Source organism: Sylvia atricapilla, chromosome 6 (genome assembly GCF_009819655.1).
Source record: "Sylvia atricapilla isolate bSylAtr1 chromosome 6, bSylAtr1.pri, whole genome shotgun sequence".
Classification (NCBI taxonomy): Eukaryota; Metazoa; Chordata; class Aves; order Passeriformes; family Sylviidae; genus Sylvia; species Sylvia atricapilla.
In genome coordinates, this window is record NC_089145.1 from 10880408 (window position 1) to 10908274 (window position 27867).

The window sequence follows — 27867 nt, forward strand, 5'->3', positions numbered from 1 at the left end:
TGTTTTAGCATTCTGGTTCTTCCCAGTCTTGGAGACAGCAAGACATTTCCAAAATGTTTTTGTATTTAAAGAATGAGGGGCATCAGTCTACCTTGATGAGAGGAGTTTAGTAAAACTCAGCGCAAATCAGACTTACATATGCATCTGTTCCTCCCGAGCCTGTGGCAAAGGGAAAACAGTTCTGCCTGCAGAGGCATGGTGGTGTTTGTTTGCACATTGGTACTGGCTGTCCTCACTTCAGCAGGTATCTCTTTCCCAAAAGGCCAAACACTGGAGTGGGAGGACACCCCTGGCTCTGAATGGTACTGCCTGTTGTGAGTCGCTTGGAGAGAACTGCACCGCTGTGCAATTCCCTTCCCTAAATTAGATTTCCTTAAGGTCGCTTCTATTGTTTGGTTCTCTTACCTTTCCCAACAACTGCAGTCAGCACGAATTGCACAACAGTTAAGTGACACAACAGCCCAGGGAGAGGTATGCGAAACCCTACTGGTGCCTTGAGTCATTTGTATTTTTGCAGTCTCTGGCTGGTTTGTTTTTTTTTTTTTTTCCCTAATCCTCAGCTGCTGCTTCACCACTGCAGTTGGAGCATGTCTTCCTGCCCGGTTAGTGCAGTGCTCCAACCTCCAGTAAGGAGGCTGTGGACAGTGGGGGACAGAGGATATGTTCAAAGGAAGGTGGTGTAAGCAGTCGGACAGCACTGGATCTGAGCAAGTGGAGTGGTCACTCTCATCATTAGGAGGGATCCAGGGAGCCTGTACTTTTCCCAGCCTGGTCTCCACTTGGAGCAAGTTAGAGATACCACCTTTAGTTAAAACAGAGGGTGGAGGGGATAGTGTAGATGAACACCTGCAACAAGGCTGCATTAATGGTACAGCTGGTAAGGTGAGAGGAGCTCTGACACAGCTGAAACGTTCCCATTTTGAGCTCTGTGTGTTTTCTGTTCCACTGATCAGCACCTCTACTCTGGCTGGGCACACTGAGGGTCTCACTCTTACATTGGTCCTGTTTGGCTCCCTAATCACCGGCTGCAGGGACAGAGGTGCCCACAAAGGCCCGTGCTGGATTTTACTGGAGGTACATCCCAGTTGCGGAAGCAGGCAGGGTTGGGTTTCTGTGAGCACTGGAGTCACCTGGGGCTCTGTTTCGTTCTGCTGGCACTGTCATCAGGGTCTCTGCTTTTCTGAATTTGTTCCTCACAGTGGTTGGTGCCTAGCAAAAGTCACACAGGTTTTTGGGGTGGGAACCAGCTTCCCTGCAGGAAAACTGAACTCCTATCTCCTTGTGCACAACTGTGAGAAAGCTCAGCAGCAGCAGCAACAGAATTTGAGTTCACAAACATCTTTTGGGTATTTGAGGTATTTGTCATATTTCTTTGGGGTTTGGTTCTATCTAAAGAGAAAGTGCGTGGTAACCTACAGCTAAGACCTAAGTAGGTCATACAGTCTGCTGATGGAATCCTGGCATGGGGTTAATGCTGAGGATTTGTCAGAGACTCATCATAGTTTAGATTTTATCCACTACACGTTTAGGTCCGATTTCTAAAACTGTAACTTGTACATGTCATCCTTTCCCTCCCTGAAGCCTCATTAAATGTATACTTCAGTAAATTGCTTTATGTTTCTGATGCAGTTGACTGACCTCTAGTGCTTAACGGAATTTAGCAGGAGAGCTGGAGCTGCCGTGGGGTGATGGATATCACCAAACTCTAGGACAGCTTGAGAGATGCATCAAATGTGAACTCCAAATGTGTGCACATACAAGGGACAAATGGACTCCAGCAATAAAAACAGTTCCCTAATGCAATATGAGTTAGTATGTCACAAGAGCATTAATCAATAGGTTTAGCCCAGGAATTATTCTGAGGCTGAAGGGCAATCCAATCATCGGCAGAAGGATATTGGTGCTGCCAGAAACAAAGCTGCAAACAGCATAGGAATTCGAGAAAATGCATTCAATGCTGTATTTGTAATGGATTTACATATTTGTATAACTGCAGAGTGAATTAATTTTATTCCCACTGCTTACTATACAAGAAATCTGGGAAGATAATATTTTCCACTGATGGTGATAATAAATGCGATCTGTATTAAGTAGTTAAAAATTATTTGAGCCAAAATTCCACAAAAATTGGCAAGTCGTGCATGGGCAGTTTTTCCTGAAAACTGGCAAGAAAGTGAGCTCAAGGAGTGTTGATGGAAATCTGCATGTTTATCTATGCTCCTAATGCTGTTGGAAAAAGCCAAGAGGTTTTATACTGGCTTATGAAAAAATATGTAAAATGTTGAAACCCTACAGGAACCAGAAATTATTTCCCCACCACCTTTACGTTGCTCAATGCAGCTGCTGATCCACCCACCTCGTTATTTGGGCCAGGGGGCACAGCCGCTTTGTCACCCCCTGGGCTCCTCCATGCCAGGGCTGAGCCAGGGCAGCTCTGGTTGCCTCTGCCCTGCCCTGCCCCTGGCACCTGGGAATGCCTCCTCAAGGACTCTCTAGATGCTTTTGAGTGGGGAGGCAGGGATATTTCTTCCAAACTCCTGTGGGGATTTTTGGAATGTCCAAAACAAGGTATTTTCCCCTCATTGTTTGAGAGGGGAAGCTTACGAAACCTTTGTGTATTTATGTGGATGTATAATCAAAAGTAACTCTTAATATATATATATATATTTAGAACAATATGCATCTGTAAAATAAAGATATCTCTGACTACACATATTTAGAGATGAGACTGAAGCCAAGTCTACCTTTCAAGCCCCAGATTGCCCGTGTCCCTTTGCAGTCAGCAGACAGGCAGCAGAGCCAGCTGCAGAGATAAGAGCCAGTCCCCCCTGGGCAGGGTGATTAAACCCTCCTGATCTGAGCTCCCACCGACTCCCAGCACTTCTGCTCCAGATCTGAGCCTGGTGGCACAGGCCAGTCTGTAGCACCAGCGCAGATAGCTGAACCACTCCAGCAATCACAGCTGAGCCCTGGAAAATGGAAGGGGTGAGTCACATGAGGGAGATGAAAGCCAACACTAAGTGCTGTGATTATTCTATCAAAACGAGTGCTATAAACATGCAGTTTAAAAAAAAAAAAAAATCCCTAGCTAAACAATGCCATCAGGTGACATTAACTGGTGACACTTTCTAATCTGGGATTCTGAACTAGCTGGCTTTGTGTAAGCTTTGCTTTGCTTTGCAGCAAATGGGAGTTAGGGGAATAGCTGTGCTCACCAGGCTGGGCCCACTGAGGTTCAGAGCCCAAAAGGGGGTGGTTTGGGGACCTTGATGGGCTCCTAACTATCCAAGCCACCCAAGTATGTGTTGCTTGGGTAGTTAGGAACTTGTTGGTGCCCTTCTGCACACACTGCACTTCCACGGTGTGAGCTGTGCTGTCACTGTACCAGGCAAAGCTGCTCTTGGGCAAACTGAGGAGCCCTCCGTGGTCTGGGTCAGCAGCTGTGGCTCACACAGTTACAGCCACTACAAAGCCAAAAAGTCCAATTACTGCAGCGCTCTGATGGGTGGAGGAGCCCCACTCCTTTGCTGTGGTGGCTGCACTTGCAGCTGCTGTGTGGCAGCTTCAGCTGCCGGAGCCCTCCTCTGCAGGAAAAGTCCGTCTGTCACCAGAGACACTGGCTGTCCCTTTCAAAGAGCTCCAGAAGAGCAAAGGAGAGGTTTTTCTCACACCGCTGACTCTCTTCAGGAGACCAGGAGAGTTAAACCCTTAAAAGTCCTTTTAAATGTCAGGATGATGTAAGGTACCTGTATCCCACCCTTCTTGGGTGTTCTTGGCTCCACTGTCCTTGACCTCAGTAATTTCAGTACTATTTGTTTTGAGTAATTTTGGTTTTGCTGCTGCATGTCCCTGTGAATAAGAAACAATGTTTCTATTGGCAGCAGTCAGTTCTCCATCCACCCATGTCTCCTACTCGAGCACAATAAAAGTGCAGAGCAGGCTCTCAGTCTCTGACCTCTCCAGTGAGTGTGCACTTTGTCACCCAAGTGGACTGAGAGCAGCATTCCATCCTTTCAATGCTGATGTGTCCATGCCCATGGCAGTAGGCACAGGGTTGGTGTCTAGGCTTTGAAGGTACCTCAGGATCTGGATTTGGAGGTTTGGTTGACGACACTCGAAAATCCAGCTCCAACTTCTGTAAATTGAGTGCTGACTGTGTGAAGTCACTGGGAGCTCTGCCATGCTTATTTGGGCATGACAGCTTCACACTCATAATTTCCTGGGTTGGAGATTCAGTATTTCTATCCCAACCAACTTTAAGTAGGGAGAAGCAGATTATTAATAAGGTTAGCTCTCCAGGGCTTGGTGCTTTTTTTTCTTTGCATGTTGCCATTTCTGGGAACTCCACATTGCAAAGCTTTGGACCAAAGGTCCTCTCAGGTTTTCAAAAGCTAGAATGCTTCCTGCAAGTCTGTAGGAGGCATCGTTCTGGCATCCTCATGTGCTTGGCTGCAGTCTTCAAGCCTCCTGGGGAATGAGTGAAAATCCAGCCTTCTGCATGCAGTGTCGGAATGCCTGCTAGCTTTAAAGTTGAGGGGGTTTTAAATGGCTAAAATGTTTTCTGCTTAAGAAGAATGAATCTCCCAAGAAGGATGTCTGCTGCAGATGAGAGGACTGCACTTCCCATAAGCTCCTCCAAAGTTTGATGGAAGTTTCCTGCTAGATCTGTAAGCACACCCTGTCAAGTTTTGAGTTATAAGAAAATATCTCTGAGTTCAGATTTCAAGACCATTTGTTCACTATAATTTGTTTGCCCTTCACTGAAATATTGGATTGCTAAATCCATAACATCTGCTGATGCCACTGGCTGCAAAAGGTGGAAACTGCCACTCACTAGGAGTGTGAATAGACATGCTGGATGACTTTGTGGGATGCCTAGTTTATTTTTCTTCAGTACTGCTCAACAAACATGGTTTGCATCTTGCAATGCTCCTAGAGCCAAAAGCAAGACTAGCCCTTGCATCTCCCTCACTCCCCCTTCACGGCCAAGAAAGGGAAGTGTAGTTCATAGGGGAGAACAGCTCTGTGGTGACAGGGGGGACTAAAGGTCCTTCTGGGACCAGGTGTCTGCCCCATGGCATCTTCAATTCCAGGCTCTGATTTCCTTTTCCTAGATGGGACACTCCCAGTCCATGCTAGAGTAGCTGCTTCTTGATGCATGACTGCAGCAAGATAATTGTCTTCTAATGTGAGGTTCTTGCTTGGGCTGTGCCCTGAATGTAGATTATTATTATTCCAGAACAGAAAATATGTGTGAAGTATATACCTCTACAGAGTATATAACAAACACATGTACCTGGGCAGGAATGTACTGGTGCTGTTTGCAAGTGGAATGAAGTGACGTTGGGGGAATTGCTTTGTTGTTGTATGCTTACCTGGGTCTTGTTTCCCTTTTTTCCTTCCCCTTAAGGAAGGCAGTAAGAGCACACATTAGAGAAAAGAACCCTCTGAACTTCTTGTCAGGGTCACACAGTGGTTACATGATAAAAAAGGAATGTATCTCCTTGAGCAGACCACGACTTGCTTGACCTGGTGAAATGTTAGGGCCTGTGATCCCATGAGAATCAGACAAATTGTGGAATTTGGACTTCTTCCTATGCATCCACATTATTTTGGTCAGATGTTTCCTTCACAGTGCTGTTGGTTCTATATGATCCTGCACAAATCCCTAAATTTCTCTAGTTCTTCGCTCTTCTGCTCAGTGAAATACAGACAGGGTTCATTTATTCCTGCCTTTCAGGGTTAGAGAGTGGCTGGTGTGCACCGTGTGGTGTGATGCCCTGCTGAAAGCTGTGGTGTAAACTCTGATAATGCAGCATGCCCACACTGAAAAGCATGCAGTCTGGAGAGCTAGACATACTTTCTTCTCACTTGCAGAGAAGACAAGCCTTTCAACATGTTTTGTTTTTGGATTTTGATCTTTAACCTTGATACTTATGATGGTTGGAAGAGGGAGAGGTTTGGCAAGTGTCTTTCTGGTAGAGATTAACCAGACCAGAGCAGTGGAGCAGCTGGGGGGGATCCCAGCTCTTTCCTGCACAGCACACCTAGCCCAAGAGTAAAGCCTGTGTCATGTCAACCAGAAAAGATCTGCCTCCACTTGGCAACAAAGTCTGTAACACTAAACTTGCTTTCTTGCTGTTCTTTCTCTCTGCGCTGCTGGTATTTTCTTCACCTTCCTATGACAGCTCTCCTGTCCAGGCACAAGGGGGGTCGCCACCGTGTTCTCTTAACAAACTGGAGATGAGGAAGTGATGCTAAAAGTTCATCCTTTAACAGCCCCTAAAAACCCTTCTGTACCCCCTTGTGAGAGGGGAGAAAATGACGTGGAGACATTTTGGGGTTTTGTTTTGACCTTGATTTGCCAAGGTGTAGAAACTACACGAAGCAGCCCAGGGTTTAATTTCATTTGTTCTGTGCTCTGGTTTCGTCACTTTGGAAATGTAAACAACGCACGGAGTATCTCGTTGCAACATCTTCCAATAAGAGCAGCATAAAATCGCCCTGGCTACGTGACTCTCTTAGATCCCTGCTGCCTGTAATATTCCTTCTGATGAAGTAATTCAAAAGGGTATGAGCAAATCAAGAGGTTCTTGATCTCTCCCGATGCCATAGTGGCATCTACCGTAGGAAAGACAAAGCCTTGGCCCCCTTTCTGCAGTGGTCACCCGCGCTCCTGCAGCTGGACTGTCAGCACAGAATTCTGAAAGCAGCTGACACCTCTGTCACACTGCAGGAAGGGCTGCTCTGCTCCTTGGCTGTCCCCAGGGGAGGGACAGGGAGCACAGGCAGGGTCCACCCCTCCCGGGCTGGCTCCTGTGCAGAGGGATGCTCCCCAGGCACGGTGTGAATAACTCACACCTACATCCCCCAAAGGCTCTTTCTCGGTGAGGTTGTGCATGTGTCTGAGCAATTTCCTTGGCAAAGCCCTTCAGCTGTAAATCTAGTCCGCTGTCTTTGCACCAACAGTGCTATAGTCATAAACAAGTGACAGATCTCACAATTAATGCCAGCACATGACTGGCCTCCTTCAGTCTAAAATAAGTAATTCCGTGGTCTAGTGAGGGCAAATATGAGGAAAGAGGTTCTGAAATACTGAGTACTTGAGGGGATTAACAAAAAATGCAAACGTTTGTCTTTCAGGTTAATAGCCCGTGTGGATGCTGTCATTCTGCCCCTGGGAACCTGTGGGTTGGCATCAAGGCTGTCTCTGAGCGTGTTGAGAGCAGTTAAAGTATTATTAATATGGGCCACATTCCATGGATGTGCAGCTCTGAGGTGCTGAGGACACCCTTGTTAAAATCCTGGCAGATCATCACAAGCATCTTCCGTGCTTTTGGCCTGAGGGAGGTGTTCCTTTATGAGCTGCATTAGTCAGGAAAAAAGGGGAAGGTTTCAAAACAAAACCAAAGTTCAAACTCTGAAAAAAAAAAAAAAAAAAAAAAAAAAACCCAAACAAAAAAACCCAAAACTTTTTAAACTGGGATATTATTCTGGGGCATGTAGTTGCAGGCATGTGCAAAGGCACAGTGAGTGTTGAGGAGGCTTTGCTGAGAGAGGAGCTCTCAAGCTTCCTGCATGGTTGACAAGTATTGACTCCTCTTTTAAAGACCCGCACTCTGCCAGGAAGTTTTCCAGCTGAAGTGGACATGTTCCTACCACTGAGATAAAACAGCTTACTGAACTTCAATGAACTTGCAGAAAGTATCTGAATTTTTATTTTTTTTTTGCTCTAAAAGCCTTTTCACCATGCAAGTGAATGGAATGCGTAGGACTTATGACTAATGGCAAGAAACTCCAGAGCAAAATGAAGGCATCACACAGTCACAAGTCTGTTCCTCTGCACCTGGCCTGTCCAGAAGGCTGCTCAGGGGTGTCCTCTCTGGTTGCAGCTGCATGAGGAACCTGCTGAGAAGTGTTCATGTAACAGGTATTAGTTCTGCCTGCTCTTCAGTGGGGAGCCTCAGGGCCTGAGTGGACACATCAGGAGCAGTGTCCTAGGCAGCCTCACTCTCCCAAGCCCCCTCCTGCCAGCACAGGTTAAATGTCCATACAGGTGAACGTTAATCCTCTGGAAAGGGAGCAGACAGGACAGCAATTTAGAAAGCGCTGGCTGGTTACACTAGAGCTTTATCTCTGTTGTGTATTTATTTCGAGTAAGAGTGATGGAGGCTAGTTTAAATAAGAGCATGCTTAAAGTTCCTCTATGCTTTGTAGTAAGTGCTTTCAACCCCAGCTCTAGTGTATGGGAAAAGAAGTCCAAATAGAATGTCATTATAGCATAGAGTTAGCTTTTCTCCCCACTTCAAAGCTTGGAATCTGGTTGCTTTTACAGTTTATAAAAATTCATAACATTGTCCGGCTTGGTGAAGCAATACCCACTTTCTGTGTAGCTGAGGACCTTCACTCCACACTGTTTTCTCCAGAGGAGGGAACTGCTGACCGCTGTCAGGACTGCAGACTCAAGTGGTCCTTGGAGTGCTCACCAGTTCAGGCAGGGCTGAAGCTTGAATATTGCTGTGGGTTTTATGCCAAAACTTCCTGGCGGTGACTGGGACAGCAGCTGAACCTGTGGCTCTGCTCTGGTGTTTTGGTAGCCCTGCTTCCAGCAGGAGGCTGGGCTCAGTGGCACCCCCTGGACCTGTGTTTTGGAGGTCACTCTGAGGTTCAGTGAAATGCAAGGCCAAGCAGGCAGGGTGCAGGAACAGAAGGAATAATTACAACAGCATCAGGCCACGAAGGGCTGTTGAGGGGTGGCCCCTGGGTTCACGTGCCTGTACAGACACTGGGGTTTGCCATGGTAAGCTGCAAGTGAAAAATGTAATGCTCCATCTCAAGAGATATCCAGCCTCCTGGAAATATTCATAGCTGTTAAAGTTTCTCTGTTCAGAACAAGCCAAAAATATTGGTGTGCTTTGGTTGAGTTTGTCCCTATCCTTATTTCAAAAAATGCCTACCTTTTAAAGGATCTTCTGCAGGCTGCTAGAAAGTGCCAGGGGAGGGCCTTTATACATTTGTATAAATTACACATTTATATATGTAATAGAAATACATATAAATACAACATTGCTGATGTGTTATCTGCCATCTGATTTTGGAAAACAGAGGAGAAAATGTTTCCTATTTTAAATCTCTTTGATTACTTGCCTGTGAACAGTTTATGAATCCAGTTGGCCTGCTGCAAATCTGGGAGGGATTCTTTGGACAAAGTACCTAGTGTATTTTGTACTATTTTAGCTGAAAACAAGTCATCTTTTTAATTATCACTTTGAAAAGATGTCCATTGGCTAAATGCAGCAAAATTTTACATGCATGTTGGGAGGCTTTAAGAGCAGCCTGAAAACAACAGTATTTGCTCTGAAGAGAAAACTCTCATCAGGGTAAAGGGAAATTATTTGGGATTGATACCGACCTGTCAGTTATTTCTGGAGGGTGAATAAAGTGGGGGAAAATCAGTTCTGCCCCACAGCCCGTGTTGATGAGGAGGGGATGGTCATGCTCAGCTCACTGCACAGAAAAGAGAGACTACAGAACAGAGACTCCCTCGTTCTCTCTGATGCATTTGCAGGGGAACTTGGTGGCTCACCACATGAAGTCTGAAAAGCTTGGGGTCATCACCCCCATTCTCCTCCCTGGGCCTCCAGGTGGGTATAATGCTGTGCTCCCAGCCATTGTCCAGCACTCCACGAACATGCTGGGCCTGGGAAAAGTAAGAGCTGTCCTGCGCGGGAATCAGTGCCACCTTTGCAGCTTTCCAGCCTGCCAGAGCAGTGGGTGGCAGCACGAGGGTGTCCCCAGCAGCTGTGCGGGCTGCAAGCCACCACTTTGGCAGGGCAGGAAGCCACAGCTCAGCAAAAAGCAGAAGGGAAGACCCAGCCCAGGGGAGGCAGGGTGATGGTGTGCTGAGGTGGCAGGAAGGGATGTGCATGGAGCAGTTGTCCCACCGAGGCAGCATCCCACAGGAGATCTGGGCCACGCTCAGAGTGCATTTGCTCAGCCTCTGCCAAAGGCAGCCCCGGGACCTCGCCGTGTCCCCCAGGACCCTGCTGGGACAGTGGAGCGGATACTCAGGGCTCTGCTGGAGCAGGGCTAAGCCCAACAGCACACAGCTGTTTGACCATCATAGAAAGCCTGACTACGGAGAGGAATTTTCCTTGTTGATTTGTATGATTTTCTTTGGAGAGCGATGGTCCTTTGGGCTCTCTGCTTTTTCACTCATCTGTTTAAAAAGCCCCATTTTGGGACATCCCAATTCTTTCAGCCAAGAAAAGCTGGATTCTGCTCCTGGCTTGCTCAGAAATGGTTGCTCAAGAGCAAAATGAAGCATTCCTGTCAGGAATTGGATGCACAACATCCAGTGTGCTCCTGGGGTCAGAGGAATAGGTCTTAGGCTCGGAGAAATCCTCCTCATGGCAGAGCATGACGTCAGTGCAGAAAGGGCCCGTCCAACTCCGCATTCCGAGAGGAAACACAGCAGCCAGGTGATATGTCCAGCCACTGGCCAGCTTAATAAACTTCCTGCTCAGCTTGAGGACAGAATAAATAGTTCCACGATGTCTGCTTAACAAAGCCAAATTGCACACCTCTCTGTATTGCAGAGCTGCGCTGGTTAAGGGACTGTCAACCTTTCCCATCTGGATGGATGATTTAGCTGCTTTCCTTCACATCGGGGCATTTGACTTACCCAGCGGTGCTACAAGACTCTGCTTTTACAGAATATCATTTTCATCCGCTGGCTATGTCATCCTTGGGCTTGAAAAAGGAGTTTTAAGCAGTATTAGAGTAGAAGGATAATGAATATTTAAACACATAATTTTGCAAACCCCCGGAGGAGAAGAAGAAACTTAGGAGCGGACACACACAGAGTCTGGAGAGGGCAGACATTCTCCCCTCCTTGCCTTTAGTTTTAAAAGGATCCACGGGATTGAACTATTACTCATTAGGGTCTGTCCCCCCCCAGCTTTCTGCTCCGTGCCGAATGATCAGTGTTTCTATAGAAAGTAAATTTATTGCACTGTGTAATAAGATTTGAATGCAAACATTTAATTAACATTATCTGTTCAGAAGCATTGTTAAACAACAGTTAACCTTTCTATGCCAAAGCTGAATGAAACTTTGAAACAGGAGGTTGGGTTTTCTGTCCTGCTGACCAGTGCCATGGATTGATGTGCTGTTGATACAACCGCTTTCTCAGGTTTCATGTATGGAAGTCTGTGATGGAGCAGTAACTTCATTAATTTGGCCCATACTGATTCAGTTGAATGCTAATATTTTGACCTTATTCCCCAGGAAATATTCTTCCTGCTACACAGACTTGGAAAGCATGACCATCCCTGTGTTCTGAGCCACATTTATGACAAACTTTCAGAAAAATAATATTTCACACATAAATATGCTAGTGTTGGTTGTTAAGACTTTCTGTATTAACAGAAAAAGGGACGAGTCCTCATTGCTCTGCAGCTTTTGAGTGTTCCTTTGTCTTTTTCAGCACCCTGAGGTGTACAGTTCTCTAACACAGGAGGGACAAGGACGTGGGTCCTGTGTGCAGCTGACCTCACCTGGGCTTTTCACAGTCGTGAACCTCACACCCCAGCACAGAGGATAAAGATGCAGAGGTGCTTACAAAAAAAAAACCCTTAAATACAAAAGTGTTTAAGCAAAGAGGTCCTTTTGTGGCTTTGTGCCTCCAAAGGCCCGTGGTGGATCCAGCAGGCTGTGTTAAGTAGGAGTGTGGAGAAGCTGAACAGTGGTTATGCATTGACTGACCCACATAGCTGAACTCAGTGATCACTGAGGTGGAATCTGCCTGGTTATCTGAAGGAAGAGGAAAAAAAACTGTGCTAGGAATTATGTTTTGTGAAAATACAATACAAATTCCTAACCCAGTTTTCAGCTGGGAGAACATGTTATTGTTGAACAATTGATACCACTTCATGGAAGCTTATTTTCTGTGCCTTAAGGGAAATTCAATTAAGCGAACTTCTATTTTAGAACACTGCTCTTTCCTGTCACTGATGAAGCAATAACAGTTGCAGAAAATGGGATTTTCTGGGAGTGTTGGTCGTTGCTCTCATTTATATTCATTTTTCAGCCTCTATTTGGATTTTATCTGTAATACCCTCGGACAGAGCCCACTGGAGACCTAACTGATTTCACTGGTGACTCCAGGCTGCTGTGTGCTTGCTGCCACAAGGCAAGGAGAAAGGCATGTCCCACAGCTGCAGGAGGTAGTGCTAGAGGTGCTGTGGCCCCAGTGAATAGGGCTGTACATGGCAGCAGCTGAGGTCTGTGGCATGCTCTACCCCTAGGCTCTTGCTGACATCCAGAGGAGCCTGTCCCTCCACATAGTGAACTGCTTCTGTCACTGTCCAGCTCAGAAACCAAAATGTTCACAAGTGGTGCAAGTCCATTGTCTAGTCTTTGCCTTTGCTGAGCTGTAATGAGCATTTGAATGGAAAGGCAGAGATTTGAATCTCACACGACAAGAAGTGTCAGGATTGGAGATTAATTCTCTGTGAAATAATTTCGGTGATGGGATGCCTCCAGGAGGCTTGACTTTGCATTCCTCAGACACCCCAGATTCCCACAAAACTGCAAGGAGAGGACTGTGTAGGCAAGGAATGCAGCATGAACTTGTAAACTTTTCAGATATCTTAGATATCTTAGCACCTTAGTGGGATGGTCTCAAGAGCCCACCGTGCCAAAAAGGTGACCCTTCTAGTACTGGGACCATTTCTAGAATGCTGGGGTTTAGTGCAGGGCACATTTTTATAACTGACTCCTATAAAAGGCTAAATACCAGGTTAATTAGGCTTGACCGTGCTGACAGGATCTTAATGAAATCACTGTGAACAATATCAGGGTTACATAACTCTATTTCCATCCAAATCACCAGACATTACGATATTTTTGTTGCTGCATGTAAGAGTTAAAGGTCTGACAGCTTGTTCCCATTTCCAATACTGCGGGTTCATTAATTTGTCCATAATTCTGAGCTTTTCTACTCCATTCCCATCTCTGTTTGGGTCTCTGTTTTTTGCTTAGCACTGGCATTTTGGCTCATTCTGTACCGTGCTGTATTGTGCCTCTCCTGTAATGATTGTCTCCCTCCATCCAGAGGGAGATACATCTCCACAGAGGTCCAAATGTGCAGTCCATCAGCAAGGACATCTCCTGCAAACACCACCTACCAGGAGCTTGTATCTGGTGTATCTGGTGTTCATCACCTGGTTTTTGGGAGTTGGGTATTTTTTTAGTCCTGGGGCAGAAGTCGTTTAAGCAGAGTGGAAATCCAACCTGAGCCAGGGCTGCTCCGGGATTTTGGCAATCCACGGGACTCCTGGGTGCTGATTGATTGCTGGGTCTGTAAGAGTTAAAGGGAATGCAATGCCTGGTCTTGCTGCCAGAGTCTCCTGCCTGTCTGTCTGTACAAGGGGGGCCACTCCATGCCAGCCTTTGAGTCACGTCAGGAGCACAAGCCAGGGCAGAGCCCTCTGCTTGCTGCACAAATCCCTGGAGCAGCTCTCTGCTTTCTCCTTTTCCGTACCTGTGCTTCCCTGCACACTGAAGCAGCTCTTAGCAGAGATGAAGGCAGAAAATGCTCCTGTGAGTTTTGGAACTTCAGCCTGCTGGGCTCCAAGCCGGGGGACAGTAGCAGTGGATGCCTGTTGTCCCTTCCTGTCACCAGCCATCTGGGCAGCCCCTGCTTTCTCAGTGGGGAGCAGGCAGCACAAGTCTGGCTTCGTCTGGCCTTATGCCACCTGTGGGTCAGCACAGAACAAGAAACTCTCAGCCACTCCCCAGGATAGCCCAAATCTGGAAATGGTGCAAGCGGAACTTAACCTGGACATGATAACTGGGATCTGGCCTGAAATCTCCCTTTCAACTCAAGAAAGTGTTTGCTGTCTCTGTCTGAATGTTTTTGTCTGTCTCTGCTTAAAAGCTTTAAATAATGTCATAAACCCACTCACACATCCCACACTACAAAACAGATAAATGGTGAGAGGAGCTGAGCGTGTTCAACAAGCTAGAACACAACCAAAAAAGACCTAAAGCCTGTGATCAGCTTGGTAGCACACAGGAGGCACCAGAGGGTGATCACAAGGGTTGACTCAAGTTCTGCTCCCTCTTCTGCTTTCTCATCCCACTGTGCATCTGTGATCTCCAAGTTAGTCATTCTCCGACAACTGAGGTCTGATCAAGCCTTCAGCTCTTGTTGCTGCCATTTCAGGGAACATGTGGATCAAGTTCGGGATCTTGAAATCTCATGTCTTGAAATCTCATTTCTTAGGCTGCAGTTCTTCTTGTCTGTTCTCCATAACTGCCCTCTTGCTTTGTGTTTGTACTCAGCCCATGTGATGTAGAATGCCAATAGAGGTTTTGTGGGAGAGTACCAGAAGATGGTAATCTTCTTATCTCTCATTCCAGACATATCCTGAAATGACTTGTTCTTTCTTCTCTTTTTATTTCACAATATAAACATCTCGCAGAGGAGGTGACATCTTTCAGTGCTCTAGCATTTCATCTCCCTATGTCTTCACATTTTTTTCCACTTTCTCATCTGCATGTTACCAACTTAATTATGCTGCACAATGACTTTAAAAAGGCAAACTCTAACAAAGGCTAACGAGGATGTTTCTTGACAGTTGGTCATTGTTTCGCCTTGGGCCCATAACTTTGCTTGCTGCTCTCCACTGGGCACTGAAGCTGTTCTTGTGTTTAAAGATAATTGCTCCGAGCAAGATTATGTCATATTTGCTGTCTATGCTTTCAGGAGGGTTTACTGCTGTATAATCTGCCCATTATAACCACATCTCCAGACAATAGCAGGCTGCAGAATACAGTGTGATAAAGTGTTAGCAAATCTTCTTTGTGTTCATTCCCTGTCATTATATTTAGGTCTAATGTTTTAAGAGCACACAGAATTTTTTTTTTTTTAAATGGGGCTCCAATTAATGGCTGCAGATGTACCCAGTTTTCTTCACCTACAGCCAAAGATGACATGGACTCTAGAAGAGGTGCATGATATTTTTCTGAATCTGTCCATAAGATTAAGTAAGTTCTTGCTATCTAATGATGCATATTGACTAATCATGTTGATGTGACTGAACCAACCTTCAGTAAAGGCACTGGAGAATAACAGGAGCAGCTATCATCTTCTCCAGGTGAATTTCTGAAGCTCAGAGTGTCCTGTGTTTTTATGGCCCATTTTCCACAAGCAGTACCATGATGCTCACTTCTTTTGTAGCAGAGCAATTTCTCATTATTCACTTTTCTTCTCTGAGCATGGCTGGTAGTCATGAAATTCCATTCAAGATTGAGAAGTGGCTTTGCCTCAGTTTCCTGTCATGTTAAAGATATAACCAATGTTTAAAGACTTGGGAAGTCGTGTTTCTTGAAAGGCTGGTTCTTTTCAATTCCTGCATACATATTTAATTTCTGAGTGCCACGTGTCAGTTAAGTCCTGAAAACATGGTGAAGACACATTATTTCCACATCGGTTAAAACAATCATTTGCAAGACTAGAAAGGATTTGATCTTGTCTCAAATTGTACTCCTGGTTCCTAGAAATACTCTTGCTAGAAGATAAGGAATATGATGTAACCATGGATGTCCCCTGGGTATTCTGGATTGAATGAAATCCTCCTTGTCTACCATGAGAGTGGTCGTAGAATAAAAATTCCAGATGGGCTAATCATAACACAAGCATTTACTGAGGTTTCAGGCTGGGACAACTGGGAGAACAACTATGGAGCAAAATGCTAAGAGAAAAGTTACATTCATCCTAACTGGGACAGCTTTTATCCCGGAGTGGCCAGGGGAAGCGCTGTCTTCATTTGGCCAGCAATAATTAATGGCAGGAATTCCCAGCCAGTCTACTCTTGGACTTGAAGGTGAGCTCCTGAAACTACTTACTGAGGGTGAGGAGGGGTCTCTTGGAGAGCCTTGTCCCTGGAGAAGGGCACTGTGGAAATCTCTGGTGCTTGGGTGAGGCTTAATAGTGATATTTCCTGTTTGTCATCATTAATGTTTAAATTTATCGTGTGGGGAATAGAGCGGACCTTGAGTTTGCTCTATGTGCCATCTACAGGTTCAGGGATGAGAGAGGCTTCTCCTCCTGCTGAAACCATCCTCGTGTTTTGTATTTAATGTAAACAGTGTGTTTAGAAATGTATTGTCTGTGGCAGACCTGACATCACAACCAAATTCTTTAAAATAAAATGTTTAGGGGGAATTGTGTGTCAGCTGCCTAGCTCTGAAATGTATGGAATGGAATTAAGCAAACCTTTTCTTAATTAAAAAAATGAAAATGGATTCTGAACTTTATCTAAGGGTCACTTTGGGATGATTTTTAGACAGAAAAAATCTTGGCTTTCTGGCAGGACAGCTGTGAGGGAGTGTTCTATTCATTAGAACACAATTTGTCCAAGAAAATACGTTCCAAGTCCTAATCAATTTAGATGAAAACTTGCTGGACAAGGTTCAAGCAGGCCAGTTATGGAGCCTTATAAAGCCAAACCCACATGTCTCAGTGGGCAAGAGGCAAGATAATCTTAGCTTACAATGGAATGTTTAAATCTATACAGCTAAGACACTGACATAGGCTAGGCACAAGGCTTGTTTCTTTTGTGATGGGTTGTTTTTTTTTAACCCATCACAAAGATGGGTTAGGATTTTTAAGAAGAATTGGAATTTTTAAAGAGAGGGAATATCTCTTTAAGATATAATCACTCATGCTGAATGGATTGTGGCCAGATCCATCTTTGCTTTAGCATCTATAGAAAGATTTTTGGAAGAGACCAGCTTCCAAAGCACTAGGAACGGAGGTGTGCCTCCAAATAAAGGTCCTTGGCATCACAGGCTCTTGCCGAGTTTTATAATTCCCAGCTGTATGAGGATTTTTTTTTAAAATGAGCTGCTTCAGCAGTGGAAACGGAGCAGTTTGGAGAAGCTGTTGCACAGTGAGCCCCTGGGAAAGTGACACCATGCACAGCATTGTTCTGCTGTTAAATGCAGGCTCTTTATGATGACACATCGCTACCGAGCACAGAAAACCACAGCTCAACACACCCCCAGCCCTCCTGGGGTTAATGGTAACTATTTTAGGGTTTGCTTTTCTTCATTCAGTCAGTTTCTCCACTATTGCAGCTGGTAGCTTTAAACCGATGTATTTGCAGATCCTTGCAAATTCCCATAGGGATGTGATACATAACCTGAGCAGTCTTCAGCCTGGGGAATATTTCACTTCTTAATCTGAAATGGTTTTATAATTTGCAAAGTCTTAGCTAAGGTAAATCTCCATCACAAACATGAATCAAGGGTGCCTTTCACAGTAACTTTCAATGCCTGGTATAAAGCCACAGCAACCAGCTGGTCTCTGGAGTGCCAGTTCACATTCACTCCTTCGCTGGTGGATCCGCTGCTGTCCTGCATCCGTTGCTGGGAAGGGACAAACACAACATCTCTCTTCTCTCATGACTCTCTTCTGGCACTGGAAGGCCTTCACTGACTTCAGGGGGGGAAAATTTCTTTCTAGCTGTAAGTGGCCCTGCCTCCATCACAGGGCAGCCCCTCAAGCCCAAACTTGTTACTCACCAGCCTTCTCCTATCCAGGGACTGAGACCTGAGCCAAGAGCTGTCTTTTCTCACCACGACTCCTGTAATTTCAGGGGGCAGTGAAAGAGCCCTTCTGCCAGTCCTCCTCCTCCTGTGTCCAACACCACTGCCCTGCACCTGCATCCCTCCTCTTGTCTCGGAGACGGATTTACCGGCGTGGCTGGGGCTGGATGCAAAGGAGAAGGATCATACAGTATTGTTAAGCAACTTGTGGTTAAAGTCACAAACTCTGGAGACTTCTTGACTACTGTAAACGCCAGCAGCTCGCTGTCCCACAGCCTCTTCCTTCCTTCACGCCCCGCTCTGCCAAGTCAGCCACCTGAGACTCTGCTTATTGCTCTTGTTTTCCCTGGCTCTTCTCACTTGTTTACTTAAAAATCCCTTTCCCTCCCCTTCCCTTCATTTGAATTTCTTGCAGGAGGGTCTTGTAAGGACACCTACTTTGATCAGAATTTCCTGTGAGTTAACAGGCAGCTATTTTGTTGAGTTTACATGCATTAAAATAAAAATGTGATCATTTCTTCATTGGCCTTTTCCCCGAGCTCTGCTTTCAACAAACCCTTTTCTTACGGCAAGCCGTGGTTTTAAAGGCCCAGTTTAAAAGGCAGGCTCTGTCCCGAGGAGGAGGAGGAGGAGGAGGAGGAGGAGGAGGAGGAGGGGTACTTTGGATGCAGCAGGACAGCCTGTCACCCAAGGGAAAACAGCCGACACGCTGCTGGGGCTGGCTGCATATTTTAGTTCCAGAAAGCACTCCAGACTCAAACCACCTGTGAGTGAGTCTGGCTGGCTGATTTAGTAGGGCCCAGTGCAGGGTGCCCTGTCAAAAGCCACGCTTGTTTGCACAAAGGCAAATGAATCAGGTTTTATGTGGCAGGACGACAGCTCGCTGGGACATGCTCATTAAAGCTTCGTAAAACCAACTGCAAGTGAGAGGTGCAACATTTCCTTATCCAAACCCGGAGAACAGACAGGCGTCCTATGGAAAAGTGAGTCATATTCTCTGCGGTACATTCTGTTCATTCTGTTATAATAAACACGAGTGTTTGTTTGCTGAGTCCATCAGCATCCAGATCTAAACTTGATTAGGGGGACCAGCTCCTCGGCCGCTGCCGGGCTCGCATGTGCACTGCTGTTTGCTCGCCCCGTTGTGTAACAGCACCAGTCATGTCAGGCTGCCATTCCAAGAGGAAATAACAGCACTTCCCTCATTTCTTTCAAATCCATCCCGAATTTCTATAAAAGACATCAAAGCAATTACTCTGATACTTCCCGTGCTTTCCAAATGACTCATCTTTCAAAGAAACTGCTGGAAAATCAGGCGCAACCAAGGTTCCTTAATTCCAGGGTTTGAGACTTTCAAGAATCACATGGAAACAAGTCAAAATACGAAGCCACAAACTCACCTTCTCATAAAACCCTTCTCCATGTTTTATATATTTCTCTGCTACCAGTTGGAGTTAGTTTCACAAGCTACACTGCTGGGAGATAAAGCAGGTTGTAAGTCCAGCTCCATGACTGCGGAAGGTGAATTAGCTGGCCAAATGTGTTTATTGCTACCACTTTGGAAGATGACTTTTGAATAGGATGATGCTTGGCTGCATCTAGAACTAGTAGTAAAATAAGGGATTGTCTGCTGGAAACAAGGGGGCTTCTGGGAAGGAAGTTTCTAAGCAGCATGAGTAGCATTTTGTAAATCTGACTCTTGCCCTGTTATAAGAACAGGCAAGGTCTCCAAAATTTTAAATGCTCACTGCATTTCTAAGAATTGTAGATGGTGCAGGAGGGATTGCTTCTGACTTCAGTGGGATGAGAGTTGGAGATTGGCCATGGGTTAGAAATCTGTTGGGCTATAGTTTGGAAGCATTTCAGCTATTTCCATAGAATCGCTGGCTAATAACTATTGTTTGTCTAATGCAGTGCTCCAGCAAGTGAGGTTACTGTCCTCTGAAATCTGAAAGGAAGGGCTAGGGACAATGGGCATCCCCTGCCTGGCTCTGACAGGTAGGCATTCCCAGCTTCTGGGGTGGATAAAGGTACCCTTAGGACTGCTCATTTTGCTGACTTTTTTCTTCCACCTTTATCCACACATGGAAGGAGCAGTGGCATTGCCATTGCAGACTCTCTCATGCAAGGGGACCACACACCAAAAAGCTTTGGAGTACCAAACGGCATAATACTGCAGGTAAAATGGCGACTTCACTCTTCAGCCTGGACCTTCCAGGGGCTCTCATGTTGGAAATAAAAACTCTTTTGCCTTTTTGCTCTGGGAAATATCTGGTGATACTTTTTGGGGTGTTTTCTGCCCCAATAATATTTTTTTAAAAAAATTTCTCTGCAAGTTATCCAGTCACTGAAGTCCATTCATCCTTTCCAGTCCTGTATTAGAGTATTTTAAGCAGTTGAGGAAAACCCTTTTTTATCTCTCCTCAAAGTCTCCTCGTGCCATTGTTGAGATGGGGAAGTGCTTCAGAGTCATGTAAGATGCTCTCAATATGCACAAGGCAGCTCCAAGGAGCCAGGCCAACTCCAGGTTCCCAGAAAGAACCCAGAAAGCTCCTTTCTCACAGGGAAGCAGCATCCAAAGGCTCTCCTCACCCACTGCAGTGTTCCAGCTTCTCTGCGTGAGTCATGAGTTACAGGAGGGCATCTCTTGACCATAAGTGGGATGTTTAATAAACCTGAGGTTTTTAATCTTTAGATGTTCACAGCTGTTCACAAAAACATAAAATACACAGTCCAGCATGAACAGCTACACACTGGGAGAAAAAATACATAGCACTGTATACTTGATCAGGGGCCAGGATGTCTCTGCAGGTTCTCTGGCAGGAATGAGTGGTTGGCATCGTATTTTTCGAGGTAAAATATCAGAGGCTTATCCAGCAGTAGATCCTGTTGGATCTAGAGCAGCCTGACTTCTTGTAAAACACTCCCTGCAAGTCCATGCCTGTGTTGCAGGTGGAAACACCATATTTAAGAGGTGAGGAATGACTTAGAGATCTTTGCAACCTAAACTATCCTATGATTCTAAGATCACTGAGTTGAACTGACTTGATTTCTGCTTTTTATATCTATCAGTGATTGTCTTCTTTCCATTGTGGAAGTTGTCACCCTGTGACCCCATTGTGAAGGGAATATTTAAAAAAAATTTAACCAGCTGTTTATGGTTTTTAAACCAATTTTTTGAAATATTTTATGTGTGTGTGTACTTAGACGAAAGCAGGGGCTATTGGAAGCTGCAGGTCCTGGTTTTTGCTGTGCTGGCTCCTCGTGAGGCACGGATGCATAAAGCTGTTTGGTATGTGCTGCTGCAAGAAATACATGTGCAAGCACGATGAGGTATCTGTGGGTGCAGGAGCATCTCCCAGGGAACTCTAATGTTCAGTTTGCTGACTGTATCATTCCACCAAAGCAGCTTTCAGTTGCTTTCTACCTCAGCTTGTTTATCTGTAAAATGGAAATGGGGAACTTCCTAGAGAACCCAGAGCCATATTTTTAATTATTCATAGCTTTTGCATACCCTTGAGGAGAGTATAAGCTGTAAATCTCTGAGGCTGCATACCAACATTTCTGTGGTTTGAGCATCAGGGGAGCCCCATTCCCACAGACACTGCTGTATTCTCCTGGCTGTGTGTTTCATGACAAGCCTGTGTTCAGCCCTTGGCATGCAGACTGAGCACTGGGACCCCTGACCCCTTTCTGTGTGCAGAGCCAGGTGTTTTCCTGCAGAGCTTGTCCTGCTGGGGGCTGCAGGCTGGAGCTGGGGAGGTGCCTGTGGTGTGCTCTGTGCCTTTGAGGTGCCAAAAGCGGCGTGTGGCAGACCTGGGCTCCACGGTCTGGGGGGGCACGGGGAAGTGGCCCCCTCCCAGCACCAGCACGACCCTTCCCCAAGCCCCAGCCACACTCTGCACCCAGGGCCAAGCCCTGCTGGGGCTATGGGCACACACAGTGCATCCCAAACAGGATGGAAGGTTGCTCAGGTCACTCTGTGCCTCTTGGTAAGCAGCCACGTGCTTTACCATCAGCTCTCTGGAGGCTGTGACATTTGAGCTTGCACTGGCTGCCCCAGCACAGGGAGGTCAAACAAATTGAATTTCTCTTCTAATTAGCTGTCTATGGCTTTGATCCCTGTCCATTGGGGACCTTGTGTGTTTTAGTGGAGGAATGCACGCCACGTTCCAGCCCCCTCCTGCAGCCGGGATGATGCCCTGGCAAACGCTCGGAGCAGTGCTCAGCTGGAGAGCCATCACTGGAGCACGGCCTCTGTGAGAGGGATCCCAGCTTCCCTGGGCCTCCCTCTTACAGAAGGTAATTCCTTCCTATTGTCTTTGCAAGTCCTAACAGAACAGTAAGCTGCAGTAAAGAGAGGGGATATGTTCAATTTAAGCGGTGAGATTACGACGTTCTGAATAAAGCCGTATTTATTAATAATTACCTCTCTGCCATGACTTTAAATTCAAACAGCTGGACAGCCTCTGCTCTTTATTAATTTCCTTGGATCCTTGGCATGAAGCCCTCAATTCCTGTGATGTAATGGTATAAAAAGTTGGCTCCTGACCGAGCTCCCACCCACAAGTTCTAAATTTGGAGCAGGGCAAATTTCTGCAGATTCCAGAGACAGGCTATGCTCAAGACGTGCTGATGCCTTCAGTCCCATCCTATTGCACCAAACAACAAGGTTGTGTCTTTTTATAATGGGGATCATAAATATGACTCAGATGCACATGTTGTCTATGTAAGCACTTGAGGTTGGCTATCACTTTATGGCACTGGGAGAAAGCCAAGCCAAATAAAAATTGTTTTGAGTAAATGTTACATTTCTAGAGCATGAATAAGTTTTCTCTGCAGCCAATGTGTCACTAGTGGGAATAAGGAAGAAGACGGGGTGGGGGGAAGCAGTAACTAAATCACCCCTCTCAACACAGACAGTCTGCAGCAAGACCTGTTGTTTGGACTCGTCTGGGGTGTGATATCCCAGATAATTCATAGCAGGTCTCAGCAAGGCCACAAGAGATGGAAATAAAAATAGCTGTATAGCTCAGCGCCATCCTGCTGCGCGGCTCTCTTTTGGGTGGGATCCCCTGGAGTGGTATGTAAAACAGGCAACCAGAGAACCCAGTGTCCTCCTCTCCCCTGCTCCCAAATGTGCAGAGGCTCAAGCATGTGGATTGCTCCATGGAGATCAGTGTTGCTACTCACATGCTCAGCACTAAGCATGTGCACATGTCTGTCCGGGATCCAGGCCAGAAGGAAGGATGAGTTTTTCATCCTGCAGTTTTGGGACCCCGAGGGATGTCTGCACTGCAGAACAGGGGGAAGCAGAAAATGAGCCCATGTGCAGCTCTGCATCCAAGAGGAAGCAGCTCCCTGGCAGCTCTGTGGGGCAGGGATATGCCATCCCACCACAGGCACAAGGCTGCTTCATCACAGCTGCTGGCTCTGCTCCAGCTCCTCCAGCAAGCTGATAAACCTCAGCATCCTCCAAAATCCTAATTACTCCTGTCCTTGAGCGGTACTCAGGGAGCAACTTATGAAGTGCCTCATGTACCCGAAATGCAAAGGGATTAAAAAAAAAAAAAAAAAAAAAAAAAAAAAAAAAAAAAAAGCAAGAACTTTTCAGGGAACATTCCCTGATAAAAGGAATCCTCAAGTCTTTCAAAAATCATAGCCAGAGAGAAATAACAAGTGAGAGTCTAGCTTTGAAAATCATTAATGCCTTTCCCATTTTCCTGATGGGCATCTGCATCATCTGCATTCCTTCCTGTTGCACCTGTGAGCTTCTACATGTCAGGTAAGTGCTTTCCTGAGCTTTGCTCTCCTCTCCTTTTTTATAGGCTTCAGATAGCAGGCAGAAAACCTGGCTTTAAAAGAGGAGCTCAGACAGGAAGCAGCAATGTTCCAGGAGGATTTCTGAGTCGAGCAAGAGAGCAACTGGCTTCATGAAGTGTGAATTTCAAAGATCCCTAAAACCCTTGGCTGCACAGTTGGAGCAGGTGAGTGGGGAGGCATCAAGAGCCCTCAACATTCCCATGTCCCAGCCGTCCCTATCAGAAACTTTTGAAGAGCTTCTCTGTGCAGTGGGCTGGACTGGGGCTTGAAGATAGAATGTTTGAAGGGCTGTGAGCTCTGTAATAATCACAGCAGGCTTGACGTCAGCAGACCTGTACCTCCAGGGAATAGTTCTGAGAAATCAGGACCAGTTTGCCCAGCTAAGGCGGTTTTGACTGTTTGAAGGATCTGGGTGATAAGTCCTTTTTCCGTGCCTTGAACGCTGCCAGTGGTCATTTTCTGCCAGAAGAGCAGCCCAAACAGTGTACATGGGGCTGGCTTCCTCCCCTTTGTAATGCATTTTACAATTTGGAGAAACTTTTGTAACACAAGAAAGTGTTTTTATATATTAGAGCTTCTAAATTGTTAGAACAGTTGGAAAATCCTAATTGCCTTTAAAAGTCAAGGAAGGAAAGAAAAGCAAACAAAACATTTTGGATCACAGAATTAACAAAATTGGGAGTTGAAGTTCAGTTTCCTGGATCAAAAATTTATTCAGGGAGTCCTGTTGTACTTGTGACTTTAAAACAAACACTTGAACCTTCAAGAAGGGATTTGCACCTACCCCCAAACTTGCTCTCAGATGCAGAGCTTAACTCTGAAAACTCTCCAGAGATGCACTGTTGAGATTGGTCATGTTTAGATTTACCCCAGGGCTCCACATGCACAGGGAAGGGGAAAACCTACCTGGGATTGATTCAGCAGCTTGAAGAGATGACAAAAGATGGCTTGGCTGGAGTGCTGGCCTAATTTCCATGAAACTTTAGGGGTAGCTATGTGGTGATTTAACTCCAGCTAATTTAGAGGCTAAAGGCTGTTTCAATTAGTGGTTGTTACCCAAGAGCTCCAAGGAGATTTTTCTGGCTGCCAGGGAATCAGGAATAAAGGTGGAGGAGCTGGAGGTGACAGTGCAAGGGGCTGGCAGGGGTTGCTGCCAGGGTGTTCTGGTCGTGCCCTGGTGTAAGTGGTGCTCTCCAGGCCTCACTCAGCAATCTCTGATTTGCACCTGGTGAACACAGGTTCAGGGTATCACTCAAAGAGTCCTCTTTTTAGGGACAGTTTACTGGTTTGCAGATGTCTCTGTGCTTTCTTAATGGGTAAACATCACCCCTCTTTCATCAATGTCCAGCAGAGGCACAAGGAGGTTATGGGACCTGACGAAGGTGATAGCAAGTCAGATTGTCTGGAATTTTGTAGCTCTGAAATACCATCTTTTTAAAGCAGGAAACCCTCTCAGGAGTAGTAGGTTTTCATTAAAACAACAGTTCAAACCTGTCGATCTTGATCTATCAGGAAAAGGAGGAATGTAGAAAATGTGAAAGTTAGCTTAGCCTCCCTTAAACTAAACCACCAGGTTCACGTTCCTATGGAGAAACAAATACCCTGCAGGCATCGTGGTGTCTTTGATTTATTTTTGGAAGTTGAAAACTCCCCCTCCTGGTGTCTGAGCTAAGAAAAAAAAAAAAAAAAAAAAAAAAAAAAAAAAAAAAAAAAAAAAAAACCACAAGGATTTTGTGAGCCAACAAAAGGTTTATGGAGGAATAAAACCTCCAGTCCCACTTCTCAAGGGCTTATGACACGAGCAGTTGAGCTAAGGTAATCCCACTTAGCCTCCCCTACATTTCAAAATTGGGTTAAAGTTCCTAAGTCATTGAGGGAAAATGTTACTCAACAGAGTAATGACTCTCTAATTGGCGTGTCAGGCCCTGGCAGCGGTGGGTGCAGACCCTGGTTTCAGTCACCCGAGCGGCCCAGGGTGACCGGGGCGCCCGCAGGAGGGAGGGGGGCATCGCAGCCTTGGGTGAAGCCCCGAGTTGCGATGCCCAGCAGTGCTGCCAGCCCCGCTCATCTTCTGCCCGCTCCTCTCTTTGGAGGCCAGCGCAGCCCCGGGCAGAGGTTTTGGCCGCTGTTGGGTGTGGGTTTGTGGCGAAGCAGCAGCAGTGTGGTGCTGCACGTACACGGGTGACGCGGCTCGGAGCGTGGTGAAACCCCCGCGCGGAGCCGCATCCGCGGCCCTGCCTCCCCGGGCGGGATCCGCAGATGTGATTCATTAGGAGCCTGCCGAGCAGGGCCCGGGCTCTCCGGGGCCGTGCGGCGGTGTCCGGCTGCCATCTGGTGTCCGGCACCCGGGGGGGCCCGGCTCATCCCTGCGCATCCCCCCGCATCCCCGCGCATCCCCCGCGCATCCCAGCGCATCCCCCGCCACCGCCGCCGGCGACAGCGCGGCCCGAGTGACATCCCCTGGGCTGCGGCCAAGCCGTGAGCAAAATGCTGCCCAGACTCTCAGGGCCCCCCGCCACGGTATCTCCCGCATTCCTGCGGCGGATCTGGTATTCCGTATTGTTCTCGCCGTCTCTGGGGGAGCCGCTGCCTGGCCGGCCTGCCGGGGCTGGAGCTGGCGGAGCCCTGGGCCGCGGGTCCCACGACTCGCCGGGGGCTTTGGAAAAACCGTGTCACTCTTCTCACCCTGCTTCGGCACGTAGGGACTTGGGGCTCATCAGGAGGGGCGACAGGAAAATGAGAAAAGAATGGAAAACTGGAAAAGCAGCGAGTGGTTGTGCAGCTTGGCTCTCCCGGAGGTGGCGTGGGCTCGGCTCCCCCGGACCCGGCACAGGCTGCCCGGGGCTCAGCACTCAGCCGGGAGCTCTCTGCTCCGGCAGCTGTGCCAGCCCCCAGCACAGAGCACCTCGAATTTGCTGGCAGCCAGCGGGACAGAGGGACAGTGGGCCAGCGGGGCAAGGACTGGTGAGAGCGGCGCGGGGGCAGGCAGGGACAGAGCTGCCTTCGAGCCCCTGCCCTGCGCCCACGGCACTGCTGCCGCCCAAGAGCCTGGCCCAGCGCTCTGCCCAGCGCCTGCTGCCGTGTCCTTGTCCCCTTCCCCTCTGACAGGCTGGTTCTCCTACCAAATCCCGTGCCTGTGCCATTCCTTGAAGTATGATTTCAAGGAATACACGCTCTGGATTTTCTCCTGCTGGCGGGAAGGATTTGCTGGCTGGATGTGGACCGAGAGCAGCTGTAGGCTTGGCTCTTGCCATCTGTAATGGTGACAGTGAGGAGAGTGTGCTGGAGCACGGGCAGGCCACATGGGCCACGTGCAGCTATCCTGTGAGACCAGGCTTGGGGTGTTGGATATTTTGGGCAAGCCATCTCCCCAGGAAGCTCCACGGGCCAGCAGAGACCCCCTTGGACATCGTGCAACCCTCACAGGCAGGCAATGGCCATGCTAAAGCAAACCAGCAAACAGAAGGTGCCACCTCTGTCCCCACAGGGAGCAGTGCCACACCTCTCAGCTTTTGGAGACAGCCTGGGTGTGAGCAGGCTGTACCCTGCTCCCATCGTTTCCCACCTCCTGTTTGGGAATAAGCAGTCCATGAGCCACAAGGATCTTTCTAGCAGGGAGGAAAGCCTGGCTGAAAAATGGGGGATGCTCCTCCCTCACAGAGAGATGCAGTGGTTGACTTCATGGCTTGCAGAGAGAAGAGTGGCCCAAAGCATCACTGGCAAAGGAAATCGTTCAGAGAATACAACCTTGCGCTGCTCCAAATGTAAAAATTCAGCCCCAGTATGAGAGGGACTTTCTGAAAACGTCTAAGCAAAGTCTGACCATAAATAAGTTTTTTAAGTGTGGTTTGTTTTGTTGTTTTTTTCTTTTCTAGTCAGGACTGAGGAACCAGCACCCCAGAGGACCTGCATTTCCCTGGCACTTGCACCTCGAGTCATGGCTGAGTCGCCACAAGCTTCTTCAGAGTGAGAAGAGAAATGTGCATGCTTGGGTAGGCATTGGAACATCTAATTTGTGTCAACACTAAGTCCAGGCTGCTTTAGAAACTGTCTCATGTCTACGCCTGAGATGGGATTACCATCTGAGATATCAACATGTGCTCAGAAATAATGTAGCAACAAGGGAGACAGCAGGTGAGTGTTTGCATAAAGACATTGTTCAGCCTGGATCCTGATAATGCCTTTTGTGTGCTGAAGCCACGGCAAGCAGCTCTATTAATTAGCAATTATAATTAACAGCTGTGTGTAAAGCTGGTGCTAATCAAATCCCTTTGGCAGACAGAAGAGTGATGTGAGCTATGAGCACACTGAGCAGGGTTGAAAGAGTTAAATTTTTGTGGTTTCATTCACCAAGGAATTCAAAGTAATGTTTGATGGGGGAAAGTGAGTGCAATTGTGCTGGAGATCATGATTTCTTTTTTTCTT

The 27867-nt window shown here is 46.9% G+C and overlaps 1 long non-coding RNA gene across 1 annotated transcript; it reads left to right on the plus strand.

The window, feature by feature from the left end:
• The first annotated feature begins 827 nt into the window (after positions 1-827).
• On the plus strand, positions 828-27428 carry LOC136363169 (uncharacterized). The gene is made up of 3 exons (XR_010743911.1): positions 828-882; positions 23448-23606; positions 27318-27428. It is a non-coding gene; the product is annotated as an uncharacterized lncRNA (long non-coding RNA).
• Positions 27429-27867: the final 439 nt, after the last annotated feature.